Source organism: Myxocyprinus asiaticus, chromosome 39 (assembly GCF_019703515.2).
Source record: "Myxocyprinus asiaticus isolate MX2 ecotype Aquarium Trade chromosome 39, UBuf_Myxa_2, whole genome shotgun sequence".
Taxonomy (NCBI): Eukaryota; Metazoa; Chordata; class Actinopteri; order Cypriniformes; family Catostomidae; genus Myxocyprinus; species Myxocyprinus asiaticus.
This window is the reverse complement of record NC_059382.1, coordinates 29833856-29848870: the sequence shown is the minus strand read 5'-3', so window position 1 is coordinate 29848870 and position 15015 is coordinate 29833856. Positions and strand designations below refer to the sequence as shown.

The following is a 15015-nucleotide window of genomic DNA, read 5'->3' as shown; positions in this document are numbered from 1 at the left end:
TTTGCAAATACTGTGCAAAGGCCTATGTAAAGAATGCCACAAAGATGCAGCAGCATATAGCCAAGTGCCCAAAGTTTTTTCCAGTATGTGTACTTATTCTTTGAAAATTAGAAGAAGTTTTATAAACTGTCATTTTCTATTTACTGTAGACATTATGGCAAACTACAACTTTTTAGTTATAAAATAAAAAGTAAATATTAGTTAATTTTATTCTTAAGAATGTGTAGTGAATCTGCGGCCCCTGCCTGTATGGAATTATGTTTTGTCCATAAAAACATGAGAATGGGAAAGAGAATGTTCTCTAATGGCTATTTTTAGGTTCTATTTTTTTATACGGTTCTTAGCATGGTGCAAAACGGTTACAGAAGCATTTCCACTTGAGCAAGGTTCGGCACAGCACGATTATAAATCGTTCTCAGCCAGGAATTTTCAGCGCGGTTAGCTCCATACTCAGCCGTGCTGGTGGAATGGCTTTAGTACATGACGACTCATGATTGTCAATCTGCAAACGCCAAGGTAAATTAAAGCGTTTTTAGTTGTTTCAAGCTTGCCAAGTTCGCTAATATTTGGCTGAAGTTAATAAAAGTTAATAAAAATATTGTATTTTGTAGTGTATCGTCATGATTTTATGATAATGGTTTAAACCTTTTTTACTATAAATTCTCCACCCTGCCCAGCAGGTGGCCATATGCAAGAAGAATGCGAAAAACAAATGAAGTCGAATGTTTAAGTGAAAGTGGAGATATTTTTGGTAAAAAAAATATATATATATTTAAGTATGATCTGTTTCTCACTCACGCCTATCATATAACTTCTAAAGACATGGATTAAATCACTGGAGTTGTATGGATTACATTTATGCTGCCTTTATGTGCTTTTTGGAGCTTCAAAGATTTGGTCACCATTCACCTACATTGTGAGGACCAACCGATCTTAAATATTCTTCTAAAAATCTTTGTGTTCAGCAGAAAGGAAAGTCATACACATCTTGGATGGCATGAGGATGATGAAAACATTGTAATTTCTGGGTGAACTATTCCTATAACAATGTTTACCATTCGTAAAATAATTTCCCGCACTTTCCTAAACGTCATTAAAAAAAATAAAATAAATAAAAATAAAATAAAATAAAAAAAGCGCGGCGTCCCTCGCGCAAGACAAAAACAATGCGGATTGTCTGGAGCCAGCATCAGAAGCCTGGTTCATTTGAGCGAATCGGTTCGTTCGGACGGATCATTTCAAACAATCGGCTCGTTAAACGATCTATCAGTTCGTTTGAGAAGCTATCACTATAAAGCGTTCCAAGACGTCCCAACACTGCAGTTTGCGGCATTTTTGCAACAAAATAAGTTAAACACTGTGTCAAATCGCCAACTTCAACAGTTGCCCTCCAAACCGAATCGGTTCGAATGAAGCATTAAAAAGAAAGGTTTTAAAACAATGATTCATTCACGAATCGATTTGACAAACCAGTTTAGCTAAAAATCTCTGTATACTACAACCGCTCAATCCAGTTTAACGCCATTACGACAGTAATGCACATACAGTAAAAAATAAATAAATAAAAAAATAAAAAAAAAATAAGAAGAAGAACCTCATATGGCAACTCTTCCATGCAGTCTTGCGTTTCTAATTTTAAATTTTTTTTTTTTTTTTTTTTTTGTTATGGTTATTTCCGCTCGCATAAGATAAAGCGTGCTCAATTTAAGGACAAGCACGCGCCAACTATTACAGGTTAACCCCGAAGACATAAATTACCCGGTCCGGACTAAACAGTTAAGCACACAATGTGTGTTTAAATGAAGAAAGCAATCGCATAATATTTATCATATATATAGAATAGGAAGTGATTGATCTCATCTTTCTGGGCACGAGTTGCATCAGCCCATACATGGAGCGCATTTAGACCATGTGCATCGCAGGCATGCAGGAAGAAAGCTTAAAAAAAAAAAACAACAACATCTCAAATAAAAAATAAAATTGTTTACAGGATCATAAATACACATGGATGATTAATGCAAAATACACTAAAGTTTAAATAGACGTGCTTCATTCTTACCTCGTCAAGATTCCCAGGGTTTTGTTTTAGAAAAAAGCGAATTACTTAACGAACATTATGATGGCACGTTCGAGTACAGCAAGGGTTTCACGTATATTCGGAAGACAGCGAGCACTTTTTACTATCCTTGCTAGTAGTTTTTCGTTAAAAATACTAGTATCGCCACTACAACACTGAGTAAACCCCACCCTTGAGAAATCATTGGTCGAGTCGTGTCTCTACATCCTTCCGTGTGCCAACACCCAAAAACGAGAGGACGCTTGAACAGTTTTAACCAATGTTGCTGTGAGACGTGCCTGTGTTTTGCATAGACTCACGTTTATTTTACAAGATTACCACTCATTTGATTAATCAAACATATTCAACCTTCCCCTCCCCATCTGGAGAGAATTGGTCATTCATTTTGGCGTGTATTGCCTAGCTGGGTTACAAACCCAGTGGGGTACAGTGTCATACTTCGCCCAAAAATGAAAATTCTCTCATCATTTACTCACCCTCATGTCGATGTGTATGACTTTCTTTCTTCAGCAGAACACAAACTTAGATTTTTAGAAGAATAGCTCTGTTGGTCCATTCAATGCAAGTGAATGGACCAGAACTTTGAAGCTCCAAAAATCACATAAAGGCAGCATAATAGTACCCATATGATTCAGTGGATAAATCCATGTCTTCAGAATTAATATGATAGGTGTGGGCAGTAGTGTAGTCAAAGGCAGAGGTCCCCAACCCCTGGGTCGCAACCCAGTACTGGGCCATGGAAGAGTTGCTACCAGGTCGCGAGAACTTTCTGGGAAATATGTCTGTGCAGCACTAATATACGCCCTTTGCCCTTTAGGAGGCACTATCCAATTTTACATAAAAGGCGTGATTTCAGAAAACAGCGGTTCCACTCTTCCTATAGATGAAGTTACTGTTTACAAACAAACGCTCCGACCTGCCCTTTCCGGGTTCTTTTGGTAGCCCAGAAAAAAGCTGCTGTCTATGGGCGCTTCGCTCAAATTGCGCTGAAACTGCCCAAAAAACGCTGTTTTTGGGGTTGAAACACCCCGTTTTCCTAAGATTACTGGAGATTAGGGCTTCTTTAAATTTCCACCAGATCATTGCATCAGGACAAACACAGCATTTTACATAAATGATGATGATATTTCATGGCTCACAGTCATTGTTATTGCGTCTGCTCTATTAGACACAACTGACCCACAGCAGCTGTTGGTGTAGGCTATATTAACTTTTTTTACGAAGAAATCGCAAAAACTCTGATCGCAGATGGCTGTTTTTAATTTACAAAGTGCTGTTGCTGTGACAGATATGAGTTCAAATATGATCTAACGATTATATGATCAAGATCACCATATATGATATAGCAGGAGGAACAGATCCTGTCTCCACCACTGCAGAATATGGACTACTGTTTGTGAAAGGATAAGTGAATAAAAATAATGTCATACTTTGAAAATGATGTCTTTGCATTTATTTTGAATGCAGTAAATAATATTGTTCAATCAAAAAAAGCTGTTTTTAAGTTTTGATATGGAATATGATCATATTGAAGTAAGAATATTATTATTTATTGGATGTGGGTTAATAATTTAAGCAGTAAAGACACATATTACATGTCTAGTTGTAGTTTTTATTTGTATATATCACATTTCTTAGGCTTTAGAAGTGTGTTAAACATGTGAGGATGTGTATTCATCAATCTGTTACATGTCTAACATGATCATACAGGCTCACTGAACCAAGAACCCACATAATTTCTTCACTGTAAACCATAGATATTCCTTTATAATAACTGTTATTACGGGGTTTCCTGCGGTGTGACGTCAGAGTAATTTCATCTATAGTCAATGAAAAGAGAAAGTCAGCCACAGCCATCTGCGCCCCCGGTCTGTGGATCATCTAAAATTTGAACGGCTGAAGTGCCAGGTACCAACGGGGTGATCCACGTGGTATTATTCATGCAGTGGAGCCATTGGAGTGGGGCATGATCTGAACAGAGGGTGAAGGCCCGCCCCAGCAGGTAGTAGCAGAGAGCGAGGATGGCCCACTTGATCACTAGACACTCCTTCTCCACGGTGCTGTACTTAGTTTCCCTCAGTGAGAGTTTACGATTAATGTACAGCACCATTCGCTCCTACCCCTCCACCTCCTGCGAGAGCACTGCCCCCAGCCCTCTGTCAGATGTGTCCATCTGCAAAATAAAGGGAAGAGAGAAATTTGGAGCATATAAGTGTGGTCCCCCACAAAGTGCAGATTTAATTTTTAGAAAAGCCTGTTGGCACGGCTCCATCCACTGGACCAGATTGGGAGCCTCCTTTCTAGTAAGATCAGTCAGCGGGCTGGTGACGTCAGAGTAACAAGGCACAAATCTTCGGTGATATCCAGCCAGCCCCAGAAACGGTCTCACCTCCTTTTGGGCAGGCCGCGATCGCTACGGTTTTGTAAACTTGGGGACGTACCGAGGAGTCACGTGACGCCATGCGAGGTTCAGACATGTGAACGCAAGCTCTGCGCACTTTGCTAGATTTAATACTTTTTATGTCATAAACCGACGAGATTCGACACACCCTGATCCTTTTACTGTTCTTGGAAGACAATATGTCAAAGAATTAAAAATCCTCGGGCTCTGGAGACATTAAAAGACACTTATGTGCTCAAGCTGACACCCCTGTGCAGCAGGCCGCAAGCCAGGGAGCCGATTTAGCCGGAGAAGTGAGGGAAATTTGGCAAAAATTGTTGAATTGCTGAGAATGTCGGCAATGCTGATAAAGGTCATTGCTGACTTGGAGGATCTTGCTGTAATATGTCAATCGATCACTGCCATGGAGACAAAATTTGCTGAGGTGGTTACAAGAGTGGGGGATGTCAAGAAACTGATCGATTATCTGGAGTCATCTGAGAGGGAATTAGCTGCTAATCCGCTAGCGACCAAGGTGGATTTGGAGCACATCTGGGAGAATTTGGAGGTCTTGGAGAATCATAACTGGCGGAATAACATCCGAATTGTTGGAATTCCTGAGGACAATGTAGGTCGGGATATGGTGAAATTCCTGGACAGACTCTTCCCGAGTCTGCTCGACATAACAGGCCATAAGCTGGAAATCGAGCAAGCTCACAGGGTTCCAGCTTGGCAATCCGCTGAGGGAGACAAGCCACGATCTGGCCAAATTTCTGAGATCATCCGATAAAGATCTCGTGTTACGCGAGGCGAAGAGTAAAGGAAGACTTTCTTGGAAGAACCACAGCATTTTCTTGTTCCCTGACTTTGTGAATTCAACAAGAGAGAAACGTGATCAATTCAAGGAATGCAAGAAACTCTTACATCAACGGAAGGTCGCTTTTGCACTGATGTTCCCGGCCAAATTGAGAATAGATGCTAAGGATGGCCGCAAAATATTTACATGTCCCCAGCAAGCGATGTCCTTCATAAAGTCAAAGGACTGAGTAAGTTATTTTGTGGTACTCACGTTGCAGCCAAGTGGACCAACTCACTGAACGTTCACTTGACTGTCCGAGGAAACTGAGTGCCTTTTTTGTAAAAAAACGGCTGGTGTTATTTTGTGTAGTAGCACTCCTTTGGGTCAGTGTTGTGGATGAATCTGCACATTTTTTGTGCTTATGCCTCCTATTGGTTGGAGTTTGTTTTGTGGAGTGTTTCTTGCAGGACATTGTAATGTCTGTGTCATTTGTTGCACTCATGTAGCAGTCGATTGAGCCAGCTCACTGAACATTCGTTTGACTGCCCAAGGAAACTGAACGGTCTTTTTTCTTTTTCTTTTATTTTTTTTTGCTGGTTCTGCTAGCGGCTGGAGCTTGTTTTGTGGAAGAACACGCCTTCGGGACAGTTATGTGGATGAATCTACACGTTCTTTGTGTTTATTCCACCTATTGGCTGGAGTTTGTTTTATAGATTATCCTCTGTTGGGTAATTCTGTCTCACAAAATTTGTATAGAAACACCGGACTTGAGCAATCCAACAGCAAAATTGTCGCGGGGGCTCTTGTAGGCATATGTGGACTGTTTGAGTTTAGAGGGATGGACGCCAGATGGCGCTGTCGTACGCGTTTTTTTGTTTTTGTTTGTTGAGTTCGGGGGGAAGTTTGGGGTTTGATTGTTGCACTAATGTTGGAGTGTGGTCTTTATAATTTTATTTTTGACACACAATCTATTTTTTCTAATATGTCAAAATGTCAAATGTTAATATGAGTGGATTGTCTCTCTCCACGTGGAATGTGCATGCATTGGGGCACCCCATAAAAAGAAAGAAGGTTATTTCTCTTCTTAAACGTAAGAAATATGAAATAGTGTTTCTTCAAGAAATGCATCTTTCCCTGCAGGAAGCTGAAAAATTTGGGAAGATATGGGGTGGATATGTTTTCTTTACTGCTGGCTCAAGTAAGAGCAGGGGAGTCATAACACTGATAAGCATCTACAATTCAGATGTCTCAAAGAGATTAAAGATAAATTAGGAAGAGTCATTATTATTTTAGCAGAAATTCAGGGGCAAAGGTTGATTTTGGCTGATATTTACGCACATAAGGCTGATTATCAGGGCTTTTTTATAGATCTTGAAAAGATGTTGCAAGCCGTTAGCACCCCTCATGATATAATATTGGGAGGAGACTTTAATCTATTAATGGAATCAGTCCTTGATCATAGTGAAACAAAAGTGTGTAAGCCCCCTAGAGCAACATTAATTCTTCAAAGGATGTGTAAAAATCTTGGTATTCTCTGTGGGCATGGCTTGGGAGGCACTTAAAGCAGTTCTTAGGGGTCGGATCATACAGTATGCCTCATTCACCAAAAAATCCAAAGCATGAGAACTTGTGGAGTTGGAAGGGAATATTAAAAGTGCCGAGGCAGGTGGCCTGGGTAGCTCAGTGGTAAAGACGCTGGCTACCACCCCTGTAGTTTGCTAGTTCGAATCCCAGGGTATGCTGAGTGACTCCAGCCAGGTCTCCTAAGCAACCAAATTGGCCCGGTTGCTAGGGAGGGTAGAGTCACATGGGGTAACCTCCTCGTGATCTATATAATATGGTTCGTTCTCGGTGGGGCGTGTGGTGAGTTGAGCATGGTTGCCGTGGTGGATGGCATGAAGCCTCCACATGTGCTATGTCTCCGTGGCAACGCGCTCAACAGGCCACGTGATAAGATGCACGGGTTGACAATCCCAGACGCGGAGGTAACTGAGATTTGTCCTCTGCCACCCGGACCAAGGCGAATCACTACACGACCACAAGGACTTAAAAAATAAAAAAGGCAGAGGCAGAGCTGAAGCACCGAATGTCATCTGATGGCTTCAGAGAATTGATCTGATACTTAGAGTCGAGGGACAAAGCAGGGAAGCTTTTGGCTAGATATATAAAGCAGAGAGATTCTTTTTCTACCATTCCCTCAGTGAAATCTGCTGGTGGTAAAATATTTACCTCGGCCATTGATATTAATAATGCTTTTAAAGAATTCTATCTTGATCTCTATAGTTCCACGTCTTCGTCTACTGCTGAAGATATTAGAAACTTTGTGGAACCATTAAAACTCCCTAAATTGATGACTGAGCAAAAAAATTCTCTTGATTCTGAGATAACCTTGGAGGAGCTTGGCAAGGTAATTAAGGCCTTGCCTACAGGACAGGCTCCGGGGCCAGACGGCTTTGCCACTGAATTTTTTCGATTTTATGCTACAGAACTGGCTCTAATTTTATTAGAAATTTATACGGAATCATTAAAGAATGGAAAGCTTCCACCAACCATGACACAAGCCCGGATTAGTCTGATTCTTAAAAAGGACAAATATTGGTGATGTATTGAGCACTCAAATTTCATTTTGCCCCAGACTTTTTATTTTAGGCAATGGGGCGGTCATCAATATAGGGGATAAACATAAAAAATTGTGTCCTGACCAGTGTTATGAAAGATAGACAGATTATCTTAAGGGGTTGGAAGTCAGCTGGAGTGCCCTCATTTCGGGAGTGGTGCGCAGAGATGGGGAGGGTGACAGCTTTCGAGGAGGTGTCATATAGAAGGCTGGGGAACTGGGATGCATTTGATGGGAAATGGGGCAGTTATTTGGCATTTTTGGGGGACTTTCGGGGAGGGGCTGTGGAGAGAGAAGTATAGATTTAAATGTGTATGATTATATATATATTTATATATATATATATATATATATATATATATGTATGTATATATATATATATATAGATTTATTTATTTATTTTTTTGTGTGTGTGTGTTTACTTATATGTGACCACAGGGATGTTCGTTGAGGGTCAGGGTGGGGTTGATGATTGGATTAGTCGGGGTTAAATGTTGATTCAGTGTATATATGTTTTGTTTTTCTTGTTATATGTATGAATCAATAAAAAATGTTAATCGGAACTTGGGGACGCACCTGCCCTTGACTCAAGTGGAACCCCAGATACCGAACTTCCACCCGTCCAATTGGGCACTTCTTCAGGTTGGCCGTGAGCCCTGCCCATCGCAGCAATCTCAGGACAGCTCTCAGATGCTGCATGTGCCGCCGCCAGTCATTACTATAAATAATGATATCATCCAAATAGGTGGCGGCATATGCCGTATGTGGCCTGAGAACTTAATCCATGAGATGCTGGAATGTGGTGGGGGCCCCAAACAAACCGAATGGAAGAGTCACAAATTGGTGTAAGATGAATGGTGTGGAAAACGCAGTTTTTTTCTTGGGAGATTGGAGTTAAGGGGATCTGCCATTAACCCTTCGTTAAATCCAGTGTTGAATAAAATTGAGCTGCACCCAACCAAGCCGAAAACCCTGTGGAGGCTTGCGGGACCTCTTGAGCTGCAAATAACAGGAGTTCGAGCCATTTATTCCAATTTCTAGCATCCTCGTGTACGAACTTACGAATCATATTTTTCAGGGTTTTATTAAACCGTTCCACCAACCCATCTGTTTGTGGGTGGTAAACACTTGTGCGGATCGATTTAATACCTAATTTGTATAATTTGCGTAGTGTTTGTGACATAAATGTAGTGCCTTGATCAGTGAGGATTTCTTTTGGAATCCCCACTCTGGAGATTATTCTGAAGAGTGCCTCCGCAACACTACTTGCTGAGATGTTCCTCAGGGGCACTGCTTCCAGATATTGTGTTGCATAGTCCACCAGAACTAATGCAAAGCGATGTCCGTGTGCGGTCCATTCTAATAGCCCGATGAGGTCCATACCAATTCTTTCAAAGGGTACCTCGATTAACGGTTGAAGGCGCAATGCCACTTGTGGGGTGGCCGGTGGATTCACCAACTGACATTCATTGCATGCCGCACACCACCTGCGAAGGTCCCCGTGAATGCCCGGCCAAAAAAAACAGGCCATTATTTGGTTAAGTGTTCTTTCCTGTCCTAAATGGCCAGCCATTGGATTATGGTGAGCCGCCTGGAAAAGAGCTTCCCGACGGTTCTTCGAGACTAATAACTGGGTTGCATTTTTTGTTTGAGTGTCCTGCATCACTCGATATAACCTGTCTTTGATAATTTAAAGATATGGGTATGTGAGCACGATGTTAGGCTGGAGCTGTTGACCATCGATTAGTCTCACTTGGTCAAATGCGTGTTTGATGGACTCATCACTTGACTGCTCTAGAGGGAAATCTCCTTCAGGGAACTCCCTGAGGGCGGGGACTCCCTACTTTGCGCCATTTTGACATGGAGCAGATGTAGACGGCCCTGGCACCGCCTCCCCAGCCATAGCATCGCACGTCACACACCGAGACATTATTTCACAGGACCCATCCACACATATTTCATTAGTGCTGTTGGATCTGTTCGGGGGTTCGGCCAACCCACTGTAGAATGGCTCTCTTCAAGTCAGTGTAGACGAGGAGGTTGGCTGTGAGGAGCTGAAGGGCCACAAGCTGCGCTTCCCCGGAGAGTAATGGCAACAGTCGGGCCGCCCACTGGTCAGGTGGCCATTCCCACACCTCGGCTGTCTTCTCAAAAAGATCTAGGTAGGCTTCTGGATCGTCGGCCGGCCCCATTTTCACAAGGGTGACTGGCTGGACAGTCGAGGTGGGCTCCAGGGCCTCCGCAGCAACCCCCTCTTTTCTGGTCAGGCTCCGGAACGCCTGTTGGTCCTCCTCTTGGTCCTGGAGCAGGAGTTGAAAACACTGCTCCTGCTCCAGCTGCAGCTCGACGAGGGCCTGATGCTGGTTCTGCTGGATGCCGGCGAGGGTCTTGATCACCTCGCCCAGTGGTGAGGACTCCATGACAACTTATCTCCTCAAATCCCAGGTTTTGGCACCAGGGTGACACCACGTCAGAGTTCGTGTGTGGAAATGAAGAGACAGGGATCAATGACATGCTTCAGGTAGGCTTTTATTTCCTTTGCCTCTGTGCACAGCGTATGCACTCTTTCTGTGCTTTTACTCAGTCCAATGACACTGTCAAAATAAACATAAATTTCTTCACAACACTCAGTAGAATAAACACCCAATATCCACAGATGCCAATGCTGTACACTCGACTCGTTCTCTCTCTCCCTTCTCTGGCATGCTCAGATGTTTTAAGGAGTCTCTCTGCTATCACTGTAATGAGAAACAGCTGTTAGAAATTATGTCAACCAGCTTGACGAGCCACACCACTCCCTCTCTCCCGCAGACAGACACATGACCACGCCCCATCACCACAACTCTATTTTTGTTTCATCTGAAGTTCCAGTAGTGTCTGCAAACTGAAGACGCTTGAGTTTGTTGTTGGATGAGAGCAGAGACTTTTTTCTTGAAACCCTCCCAAACAACTTGTTGTGATGTAGGTGAAGTCTGATTGTAGTTTTGGAGACTGTCTGACCCCAAGACCCAACTAATTTCTGCAGATCTCCAGCTGTGATCCTTGGAGAATTTTTGGCAACTTGAACCATCCTCCTCACCATGCATGGACACAATATAGACACGCATCCTCTTTCAGGCCAATTCTTAACATCTCCAGTTGATTGGAACTTCTTAATTATTGCCCTGATGGTGGAAATGGTCATTTTCAATGCTTTAGCTATTTTCTTATAGCCACTTCCCATTTTATGAAGCTCAACAACCTTTTGCCACACATCAGAACTTTATTCTTTGGTCTTCCCCAATGTGATGGATGACTAAGAGAATTTGGCTTGTGTGTTACCTCATATTTATACCACACGAATCATGGCTGAACAATTTCATGTTCCTTGTCACCCAGGTGTACAAAAAAATTTAAAATATGAATGGGAATATACTTCAGGTATATTTTACTCATAAGAATTTAAAGGAGTGGCAATAATTGTGCCAAACGTGTTTTGAAGAAAAATACCAAGGGTGCTAAAATATTTGGCCACAACTGTACATGCAATCAATGATGGGGCCGACCTGTTGTTATTGTTGCTTTTTTTTTTCTTCTTCTTCTTCTTTTGTTTAGACTGGAAACATTTTTCACATTTTCCCTCGTAACTCTCAGACTATAAATCAACCTGCCATAGTTTGATAGACCTACACATGTGCCAGCCTGGTGCCAACAATAACTGTAGGCTACCATTAATATATATCATGTCACAAGCTCAACACAAAGTATTTATGTTTTAACATTAATTAATATTAATATTGTATTATTATTACTAAATAGATTTTTGCTTTTATAAAATACCAATGATTTTAGTTGTTAGAAATAATGCGTAAAGCAAAAGTGGTACCTACATTAATTAAAATGGAATATGACTCTTTTTTATTTATTTATTTATTTTTATATATAAAATACATCGATCAGCTGATAAGTCCAGAACAGTCTTCAAATAGCTTAATAAATACAGTATGTGTTCATAACAATATTTAAAGATTTTGTAACTATGTTACAGTTCCCTCTTCCTGACCTTTATATGGTCATACAGAGACGTCCTTATTTCTGTCCCCCATCTTTGCTGAAAGCATACACTTTAAATACACTGTTTAGGCACAATTGATTTGCATACTTCAATAAAATAAGATGCTCTCTAAACAATTATACCTATTTGAGCCATGTTTTAATATTTGTTTTAAACAGTTATTTAAAATTCCAAGTAAAAGTGCTGCCATGTATGGAGGTTTAAGGGATTCTGAGTTTAAAAATACTTTTCTCTCCCAATTTAAATGTAATATAACACAAATCTCAATATCACATTTATTACATGGATGACATAACTAAATGAAATTCCACATATATATTATATATATTGTGATGGAAACAGTTGTCCCCAGGAGTCATGTAACTGGTGTTACCACTTAACAAATACCATTGTCTGAAAAAAAAAAAAAAAAAAAAGGTTTTGCCATCACTTACTACATCCTGCATCCTTCTTACTGAAGGTCTATCAAGAAAGACAGATAATAAGTCTTCTGTCTCTCTTCAGTTATCAGTAATTTCCTCATGTGTCTCATAATTTCATTCAGAGCTTTAAGTTTACATCACTGTTATACCTATTTTATTATAAGGGAATTGAGAAAAATTAACACTAATAGATTAAATCACATGTTTTAGAGAGTACAGCATGGTTAGCAACATGTGGTTTGAGGTACTACAGCTGCCATTATATAAAATGCATATTTTTTATGAAAATTGTCACTGGTGTTTCCATCACTGGCTTACCACTCCTTAGTAACACAAGTGGCAGCCTTGTGTGAGTGAGCTTTTATTAAAGCTGTACATAAAGTTATAATGGATAAAAAAGCACTCATTAATACACATTTTATAATTATAACTTTGTCATTGTTCTATAAATCTGGTTTAGCCAAATATGGTATAGAAGTTATTCTGGCCAAGCTCTAGAGATGGTGTTAAAGGGATAGTTCACCGAATTTTTTTAATTCTCTCATCATTTAATCACCCTCATGCCATCCAAGATGTGCATGACTTTCTTTCTTCTGCTGAACACAAACAAAGATTTTTAGAAAAATATCTCAGCTCTGTTGGTCCTCACAATGCAGGTGAATGTTGTCAAATACTTTGAAGCTCCAAAAAGCACATAAAGGCAGCATAAAAGTAATCCATACGACTCCAGTTAAATCCATGTCTTCAGAAGCGATATGATAGGTGTAGTTGAGAAACAGATCAATATTGAAGTCCTTTTTGACTGACAAATAAGCACATTTCAAAACACAGACTATCTTAAAACATTTAGATTAAGCTAGAGAAATAAAATAGCACTATTTAAATCAGCAAATTCACAAATGGTTTGGGTAAGGCATTTTGTCATGTGCATTTTGTTGATTCATGTTTTTCATGTCTTTTATTTTGAAAAGTTTAGTTCCTGTTTCATGTCATGTGTTCCGGTCATGTGATGTATTGTTTTCCTTCCATGTTCATGTATCTTGTTTTCACTGGTTCATTGTTTGATTATCTTGTTTAGAGCTCTGTTTGTTCATTGGTTTATGTTCGCCCATGTCCAAGTATTTAAGCCCTCATGTTTTCCATTGTTGTTTGTCAGGTATTGTGATTGGTAATGTTGTCATGTTTTATCAGGCCAAGTTTATGTCAAGCCATGTTAATGTCAAGCCAAGTTTACGTCATGTCTAGTCAAGTTCACGTTTTATGTTTCTTTCATGTTTATAGTTAGGGTTTATTGGATTTCATGTTTATAAATAAATTTGCACTTGGGTTCTTCAATTCATCGTCTCTTCGTTTTCCTCATCGCTCAGCAGCAGCATCGTTACAGAAATACCTGACCTAACCATGAACACAGCAATACAACTCATACGCCTACGTCAGGGGAAGGACTTCTGCGATCTGGCCTGCCGGGTGGACTTTAATGAGGTCGCCCTCAAAGACTGTTTCCGTTTTGGATTGAGTGAGCCAATCTCCACTTTGATGCCTGGCGGTCGCAGTTCCCTCAGCCTGGCTCAGTATATCGACCTTGCCCTGCAGATTACTGGTTCTATGTTCACTGTGGAGGAGGCGGATGCCGAGCCGGAGTCCCACGTCGTGGCCGACGAGCCAGCATCCCACGTCGTGGCCGCCGAGCCAGAGTCTCACTTCGTGGCCGCCGAGCCAGAGTTCCTTGTTATGGTCGCTGAGCTAGCGCCATCTTTTGCTCCGGATCCTGAGCCTGCTCCATGCTATGTCACAACCTCACCTGAGCCTGCTCTATGCCATGTCACATCCACGTCTCAGCCTGCTCCATGCCATGTTACAGCCACGTCTGAGCCTGCTCCATGCCATGTCACAGCCATGCCTGAGTCTGCTCCACGCCATATCATAACCACATCTGAGCTATTGGACCTGGAGATGGTTCTCGCCCTTGTACCTACCCTTAGTTCTCCTGAGTAGGCAAGGGGAACTTTCAACCCTCCGACCCCGCCTGGACCCTCCGAGCCTAAGGCTCCGCCTTGGTCCTCAGCCCCACCGGCTCCGCCTCAGTCTTCCGATTCCCCCAGCTCCGCCTTGCTCCTCCGAGCCTTCAGCGCCGCCTTGGTCCTCCATGCCATCGGCTCCACCCTGGCCCTTTGAGGCCCAAGTTCCCTGGTGTCGCCCTCCAAGTCTCTCACGGCTCCGCCTTCCATGGCTCCGCCCCTCAAGTCCCACTCAGCCCCCCACCTTCTACGGCTCCGCCCCTCGAGCCTCTCAGGGCCCCACCTTCCATTGACTCTGCCCTGGTCCCATGCCCCACGCCATGCCATTCATAGCCATGCTTCAAGACCCCCCGCCACCAGCTCCCTACAGAACTTTAGGTTGATTCATGTTTTATGTATTTGTTCATGTGTTGGGGTGTCGGGAGCTGCCCCTTAGTGGGGGGGATATGTCGTGTATTTTGTTGATTCATGTTTTTCATGTCTTTTATTTTGAAAAGTTTAGTTCCTGTTTCATGTCATGTGTTCCTTGTCATGTGATGTACTGTTTTCCCTCCATGTTCATGTGTCTCGTTTTCATAGGTTCATTGTTTGATTATCTTGTTTAGAGCTCTGTTTGTTCATTGATTTATGTTCTCCCATATCCAAGTA

General features: G+C 41.7%; 1 protein-coding gene across 2 annotated transcripts in view; it reads right to left on the bottom strand.

The window, feature by feature from the left end:
• LOC127430025 (high affinity cationic amino acid transporter 1-like) overlaps positions 1-2272 on the bottom strand; it is a 52704-nt gene extending 50432 nt beyond the window's left edge. Inside the window, exon 1 of one of the 2 annotated variants that reach the window (XM_051679435.1) lies at positions 2060-2272. The gene's annotated coding sequence lies outside the window, so the exon portion shown is untranslated. The remainder of the gene's footprint in view (positions 1-2059) is intronic. The other variant, XM_051679434.1, reaches the window with a different exon arrangement.
• Positions 2273-15015: the final 12743 nt, after the last annotated feature.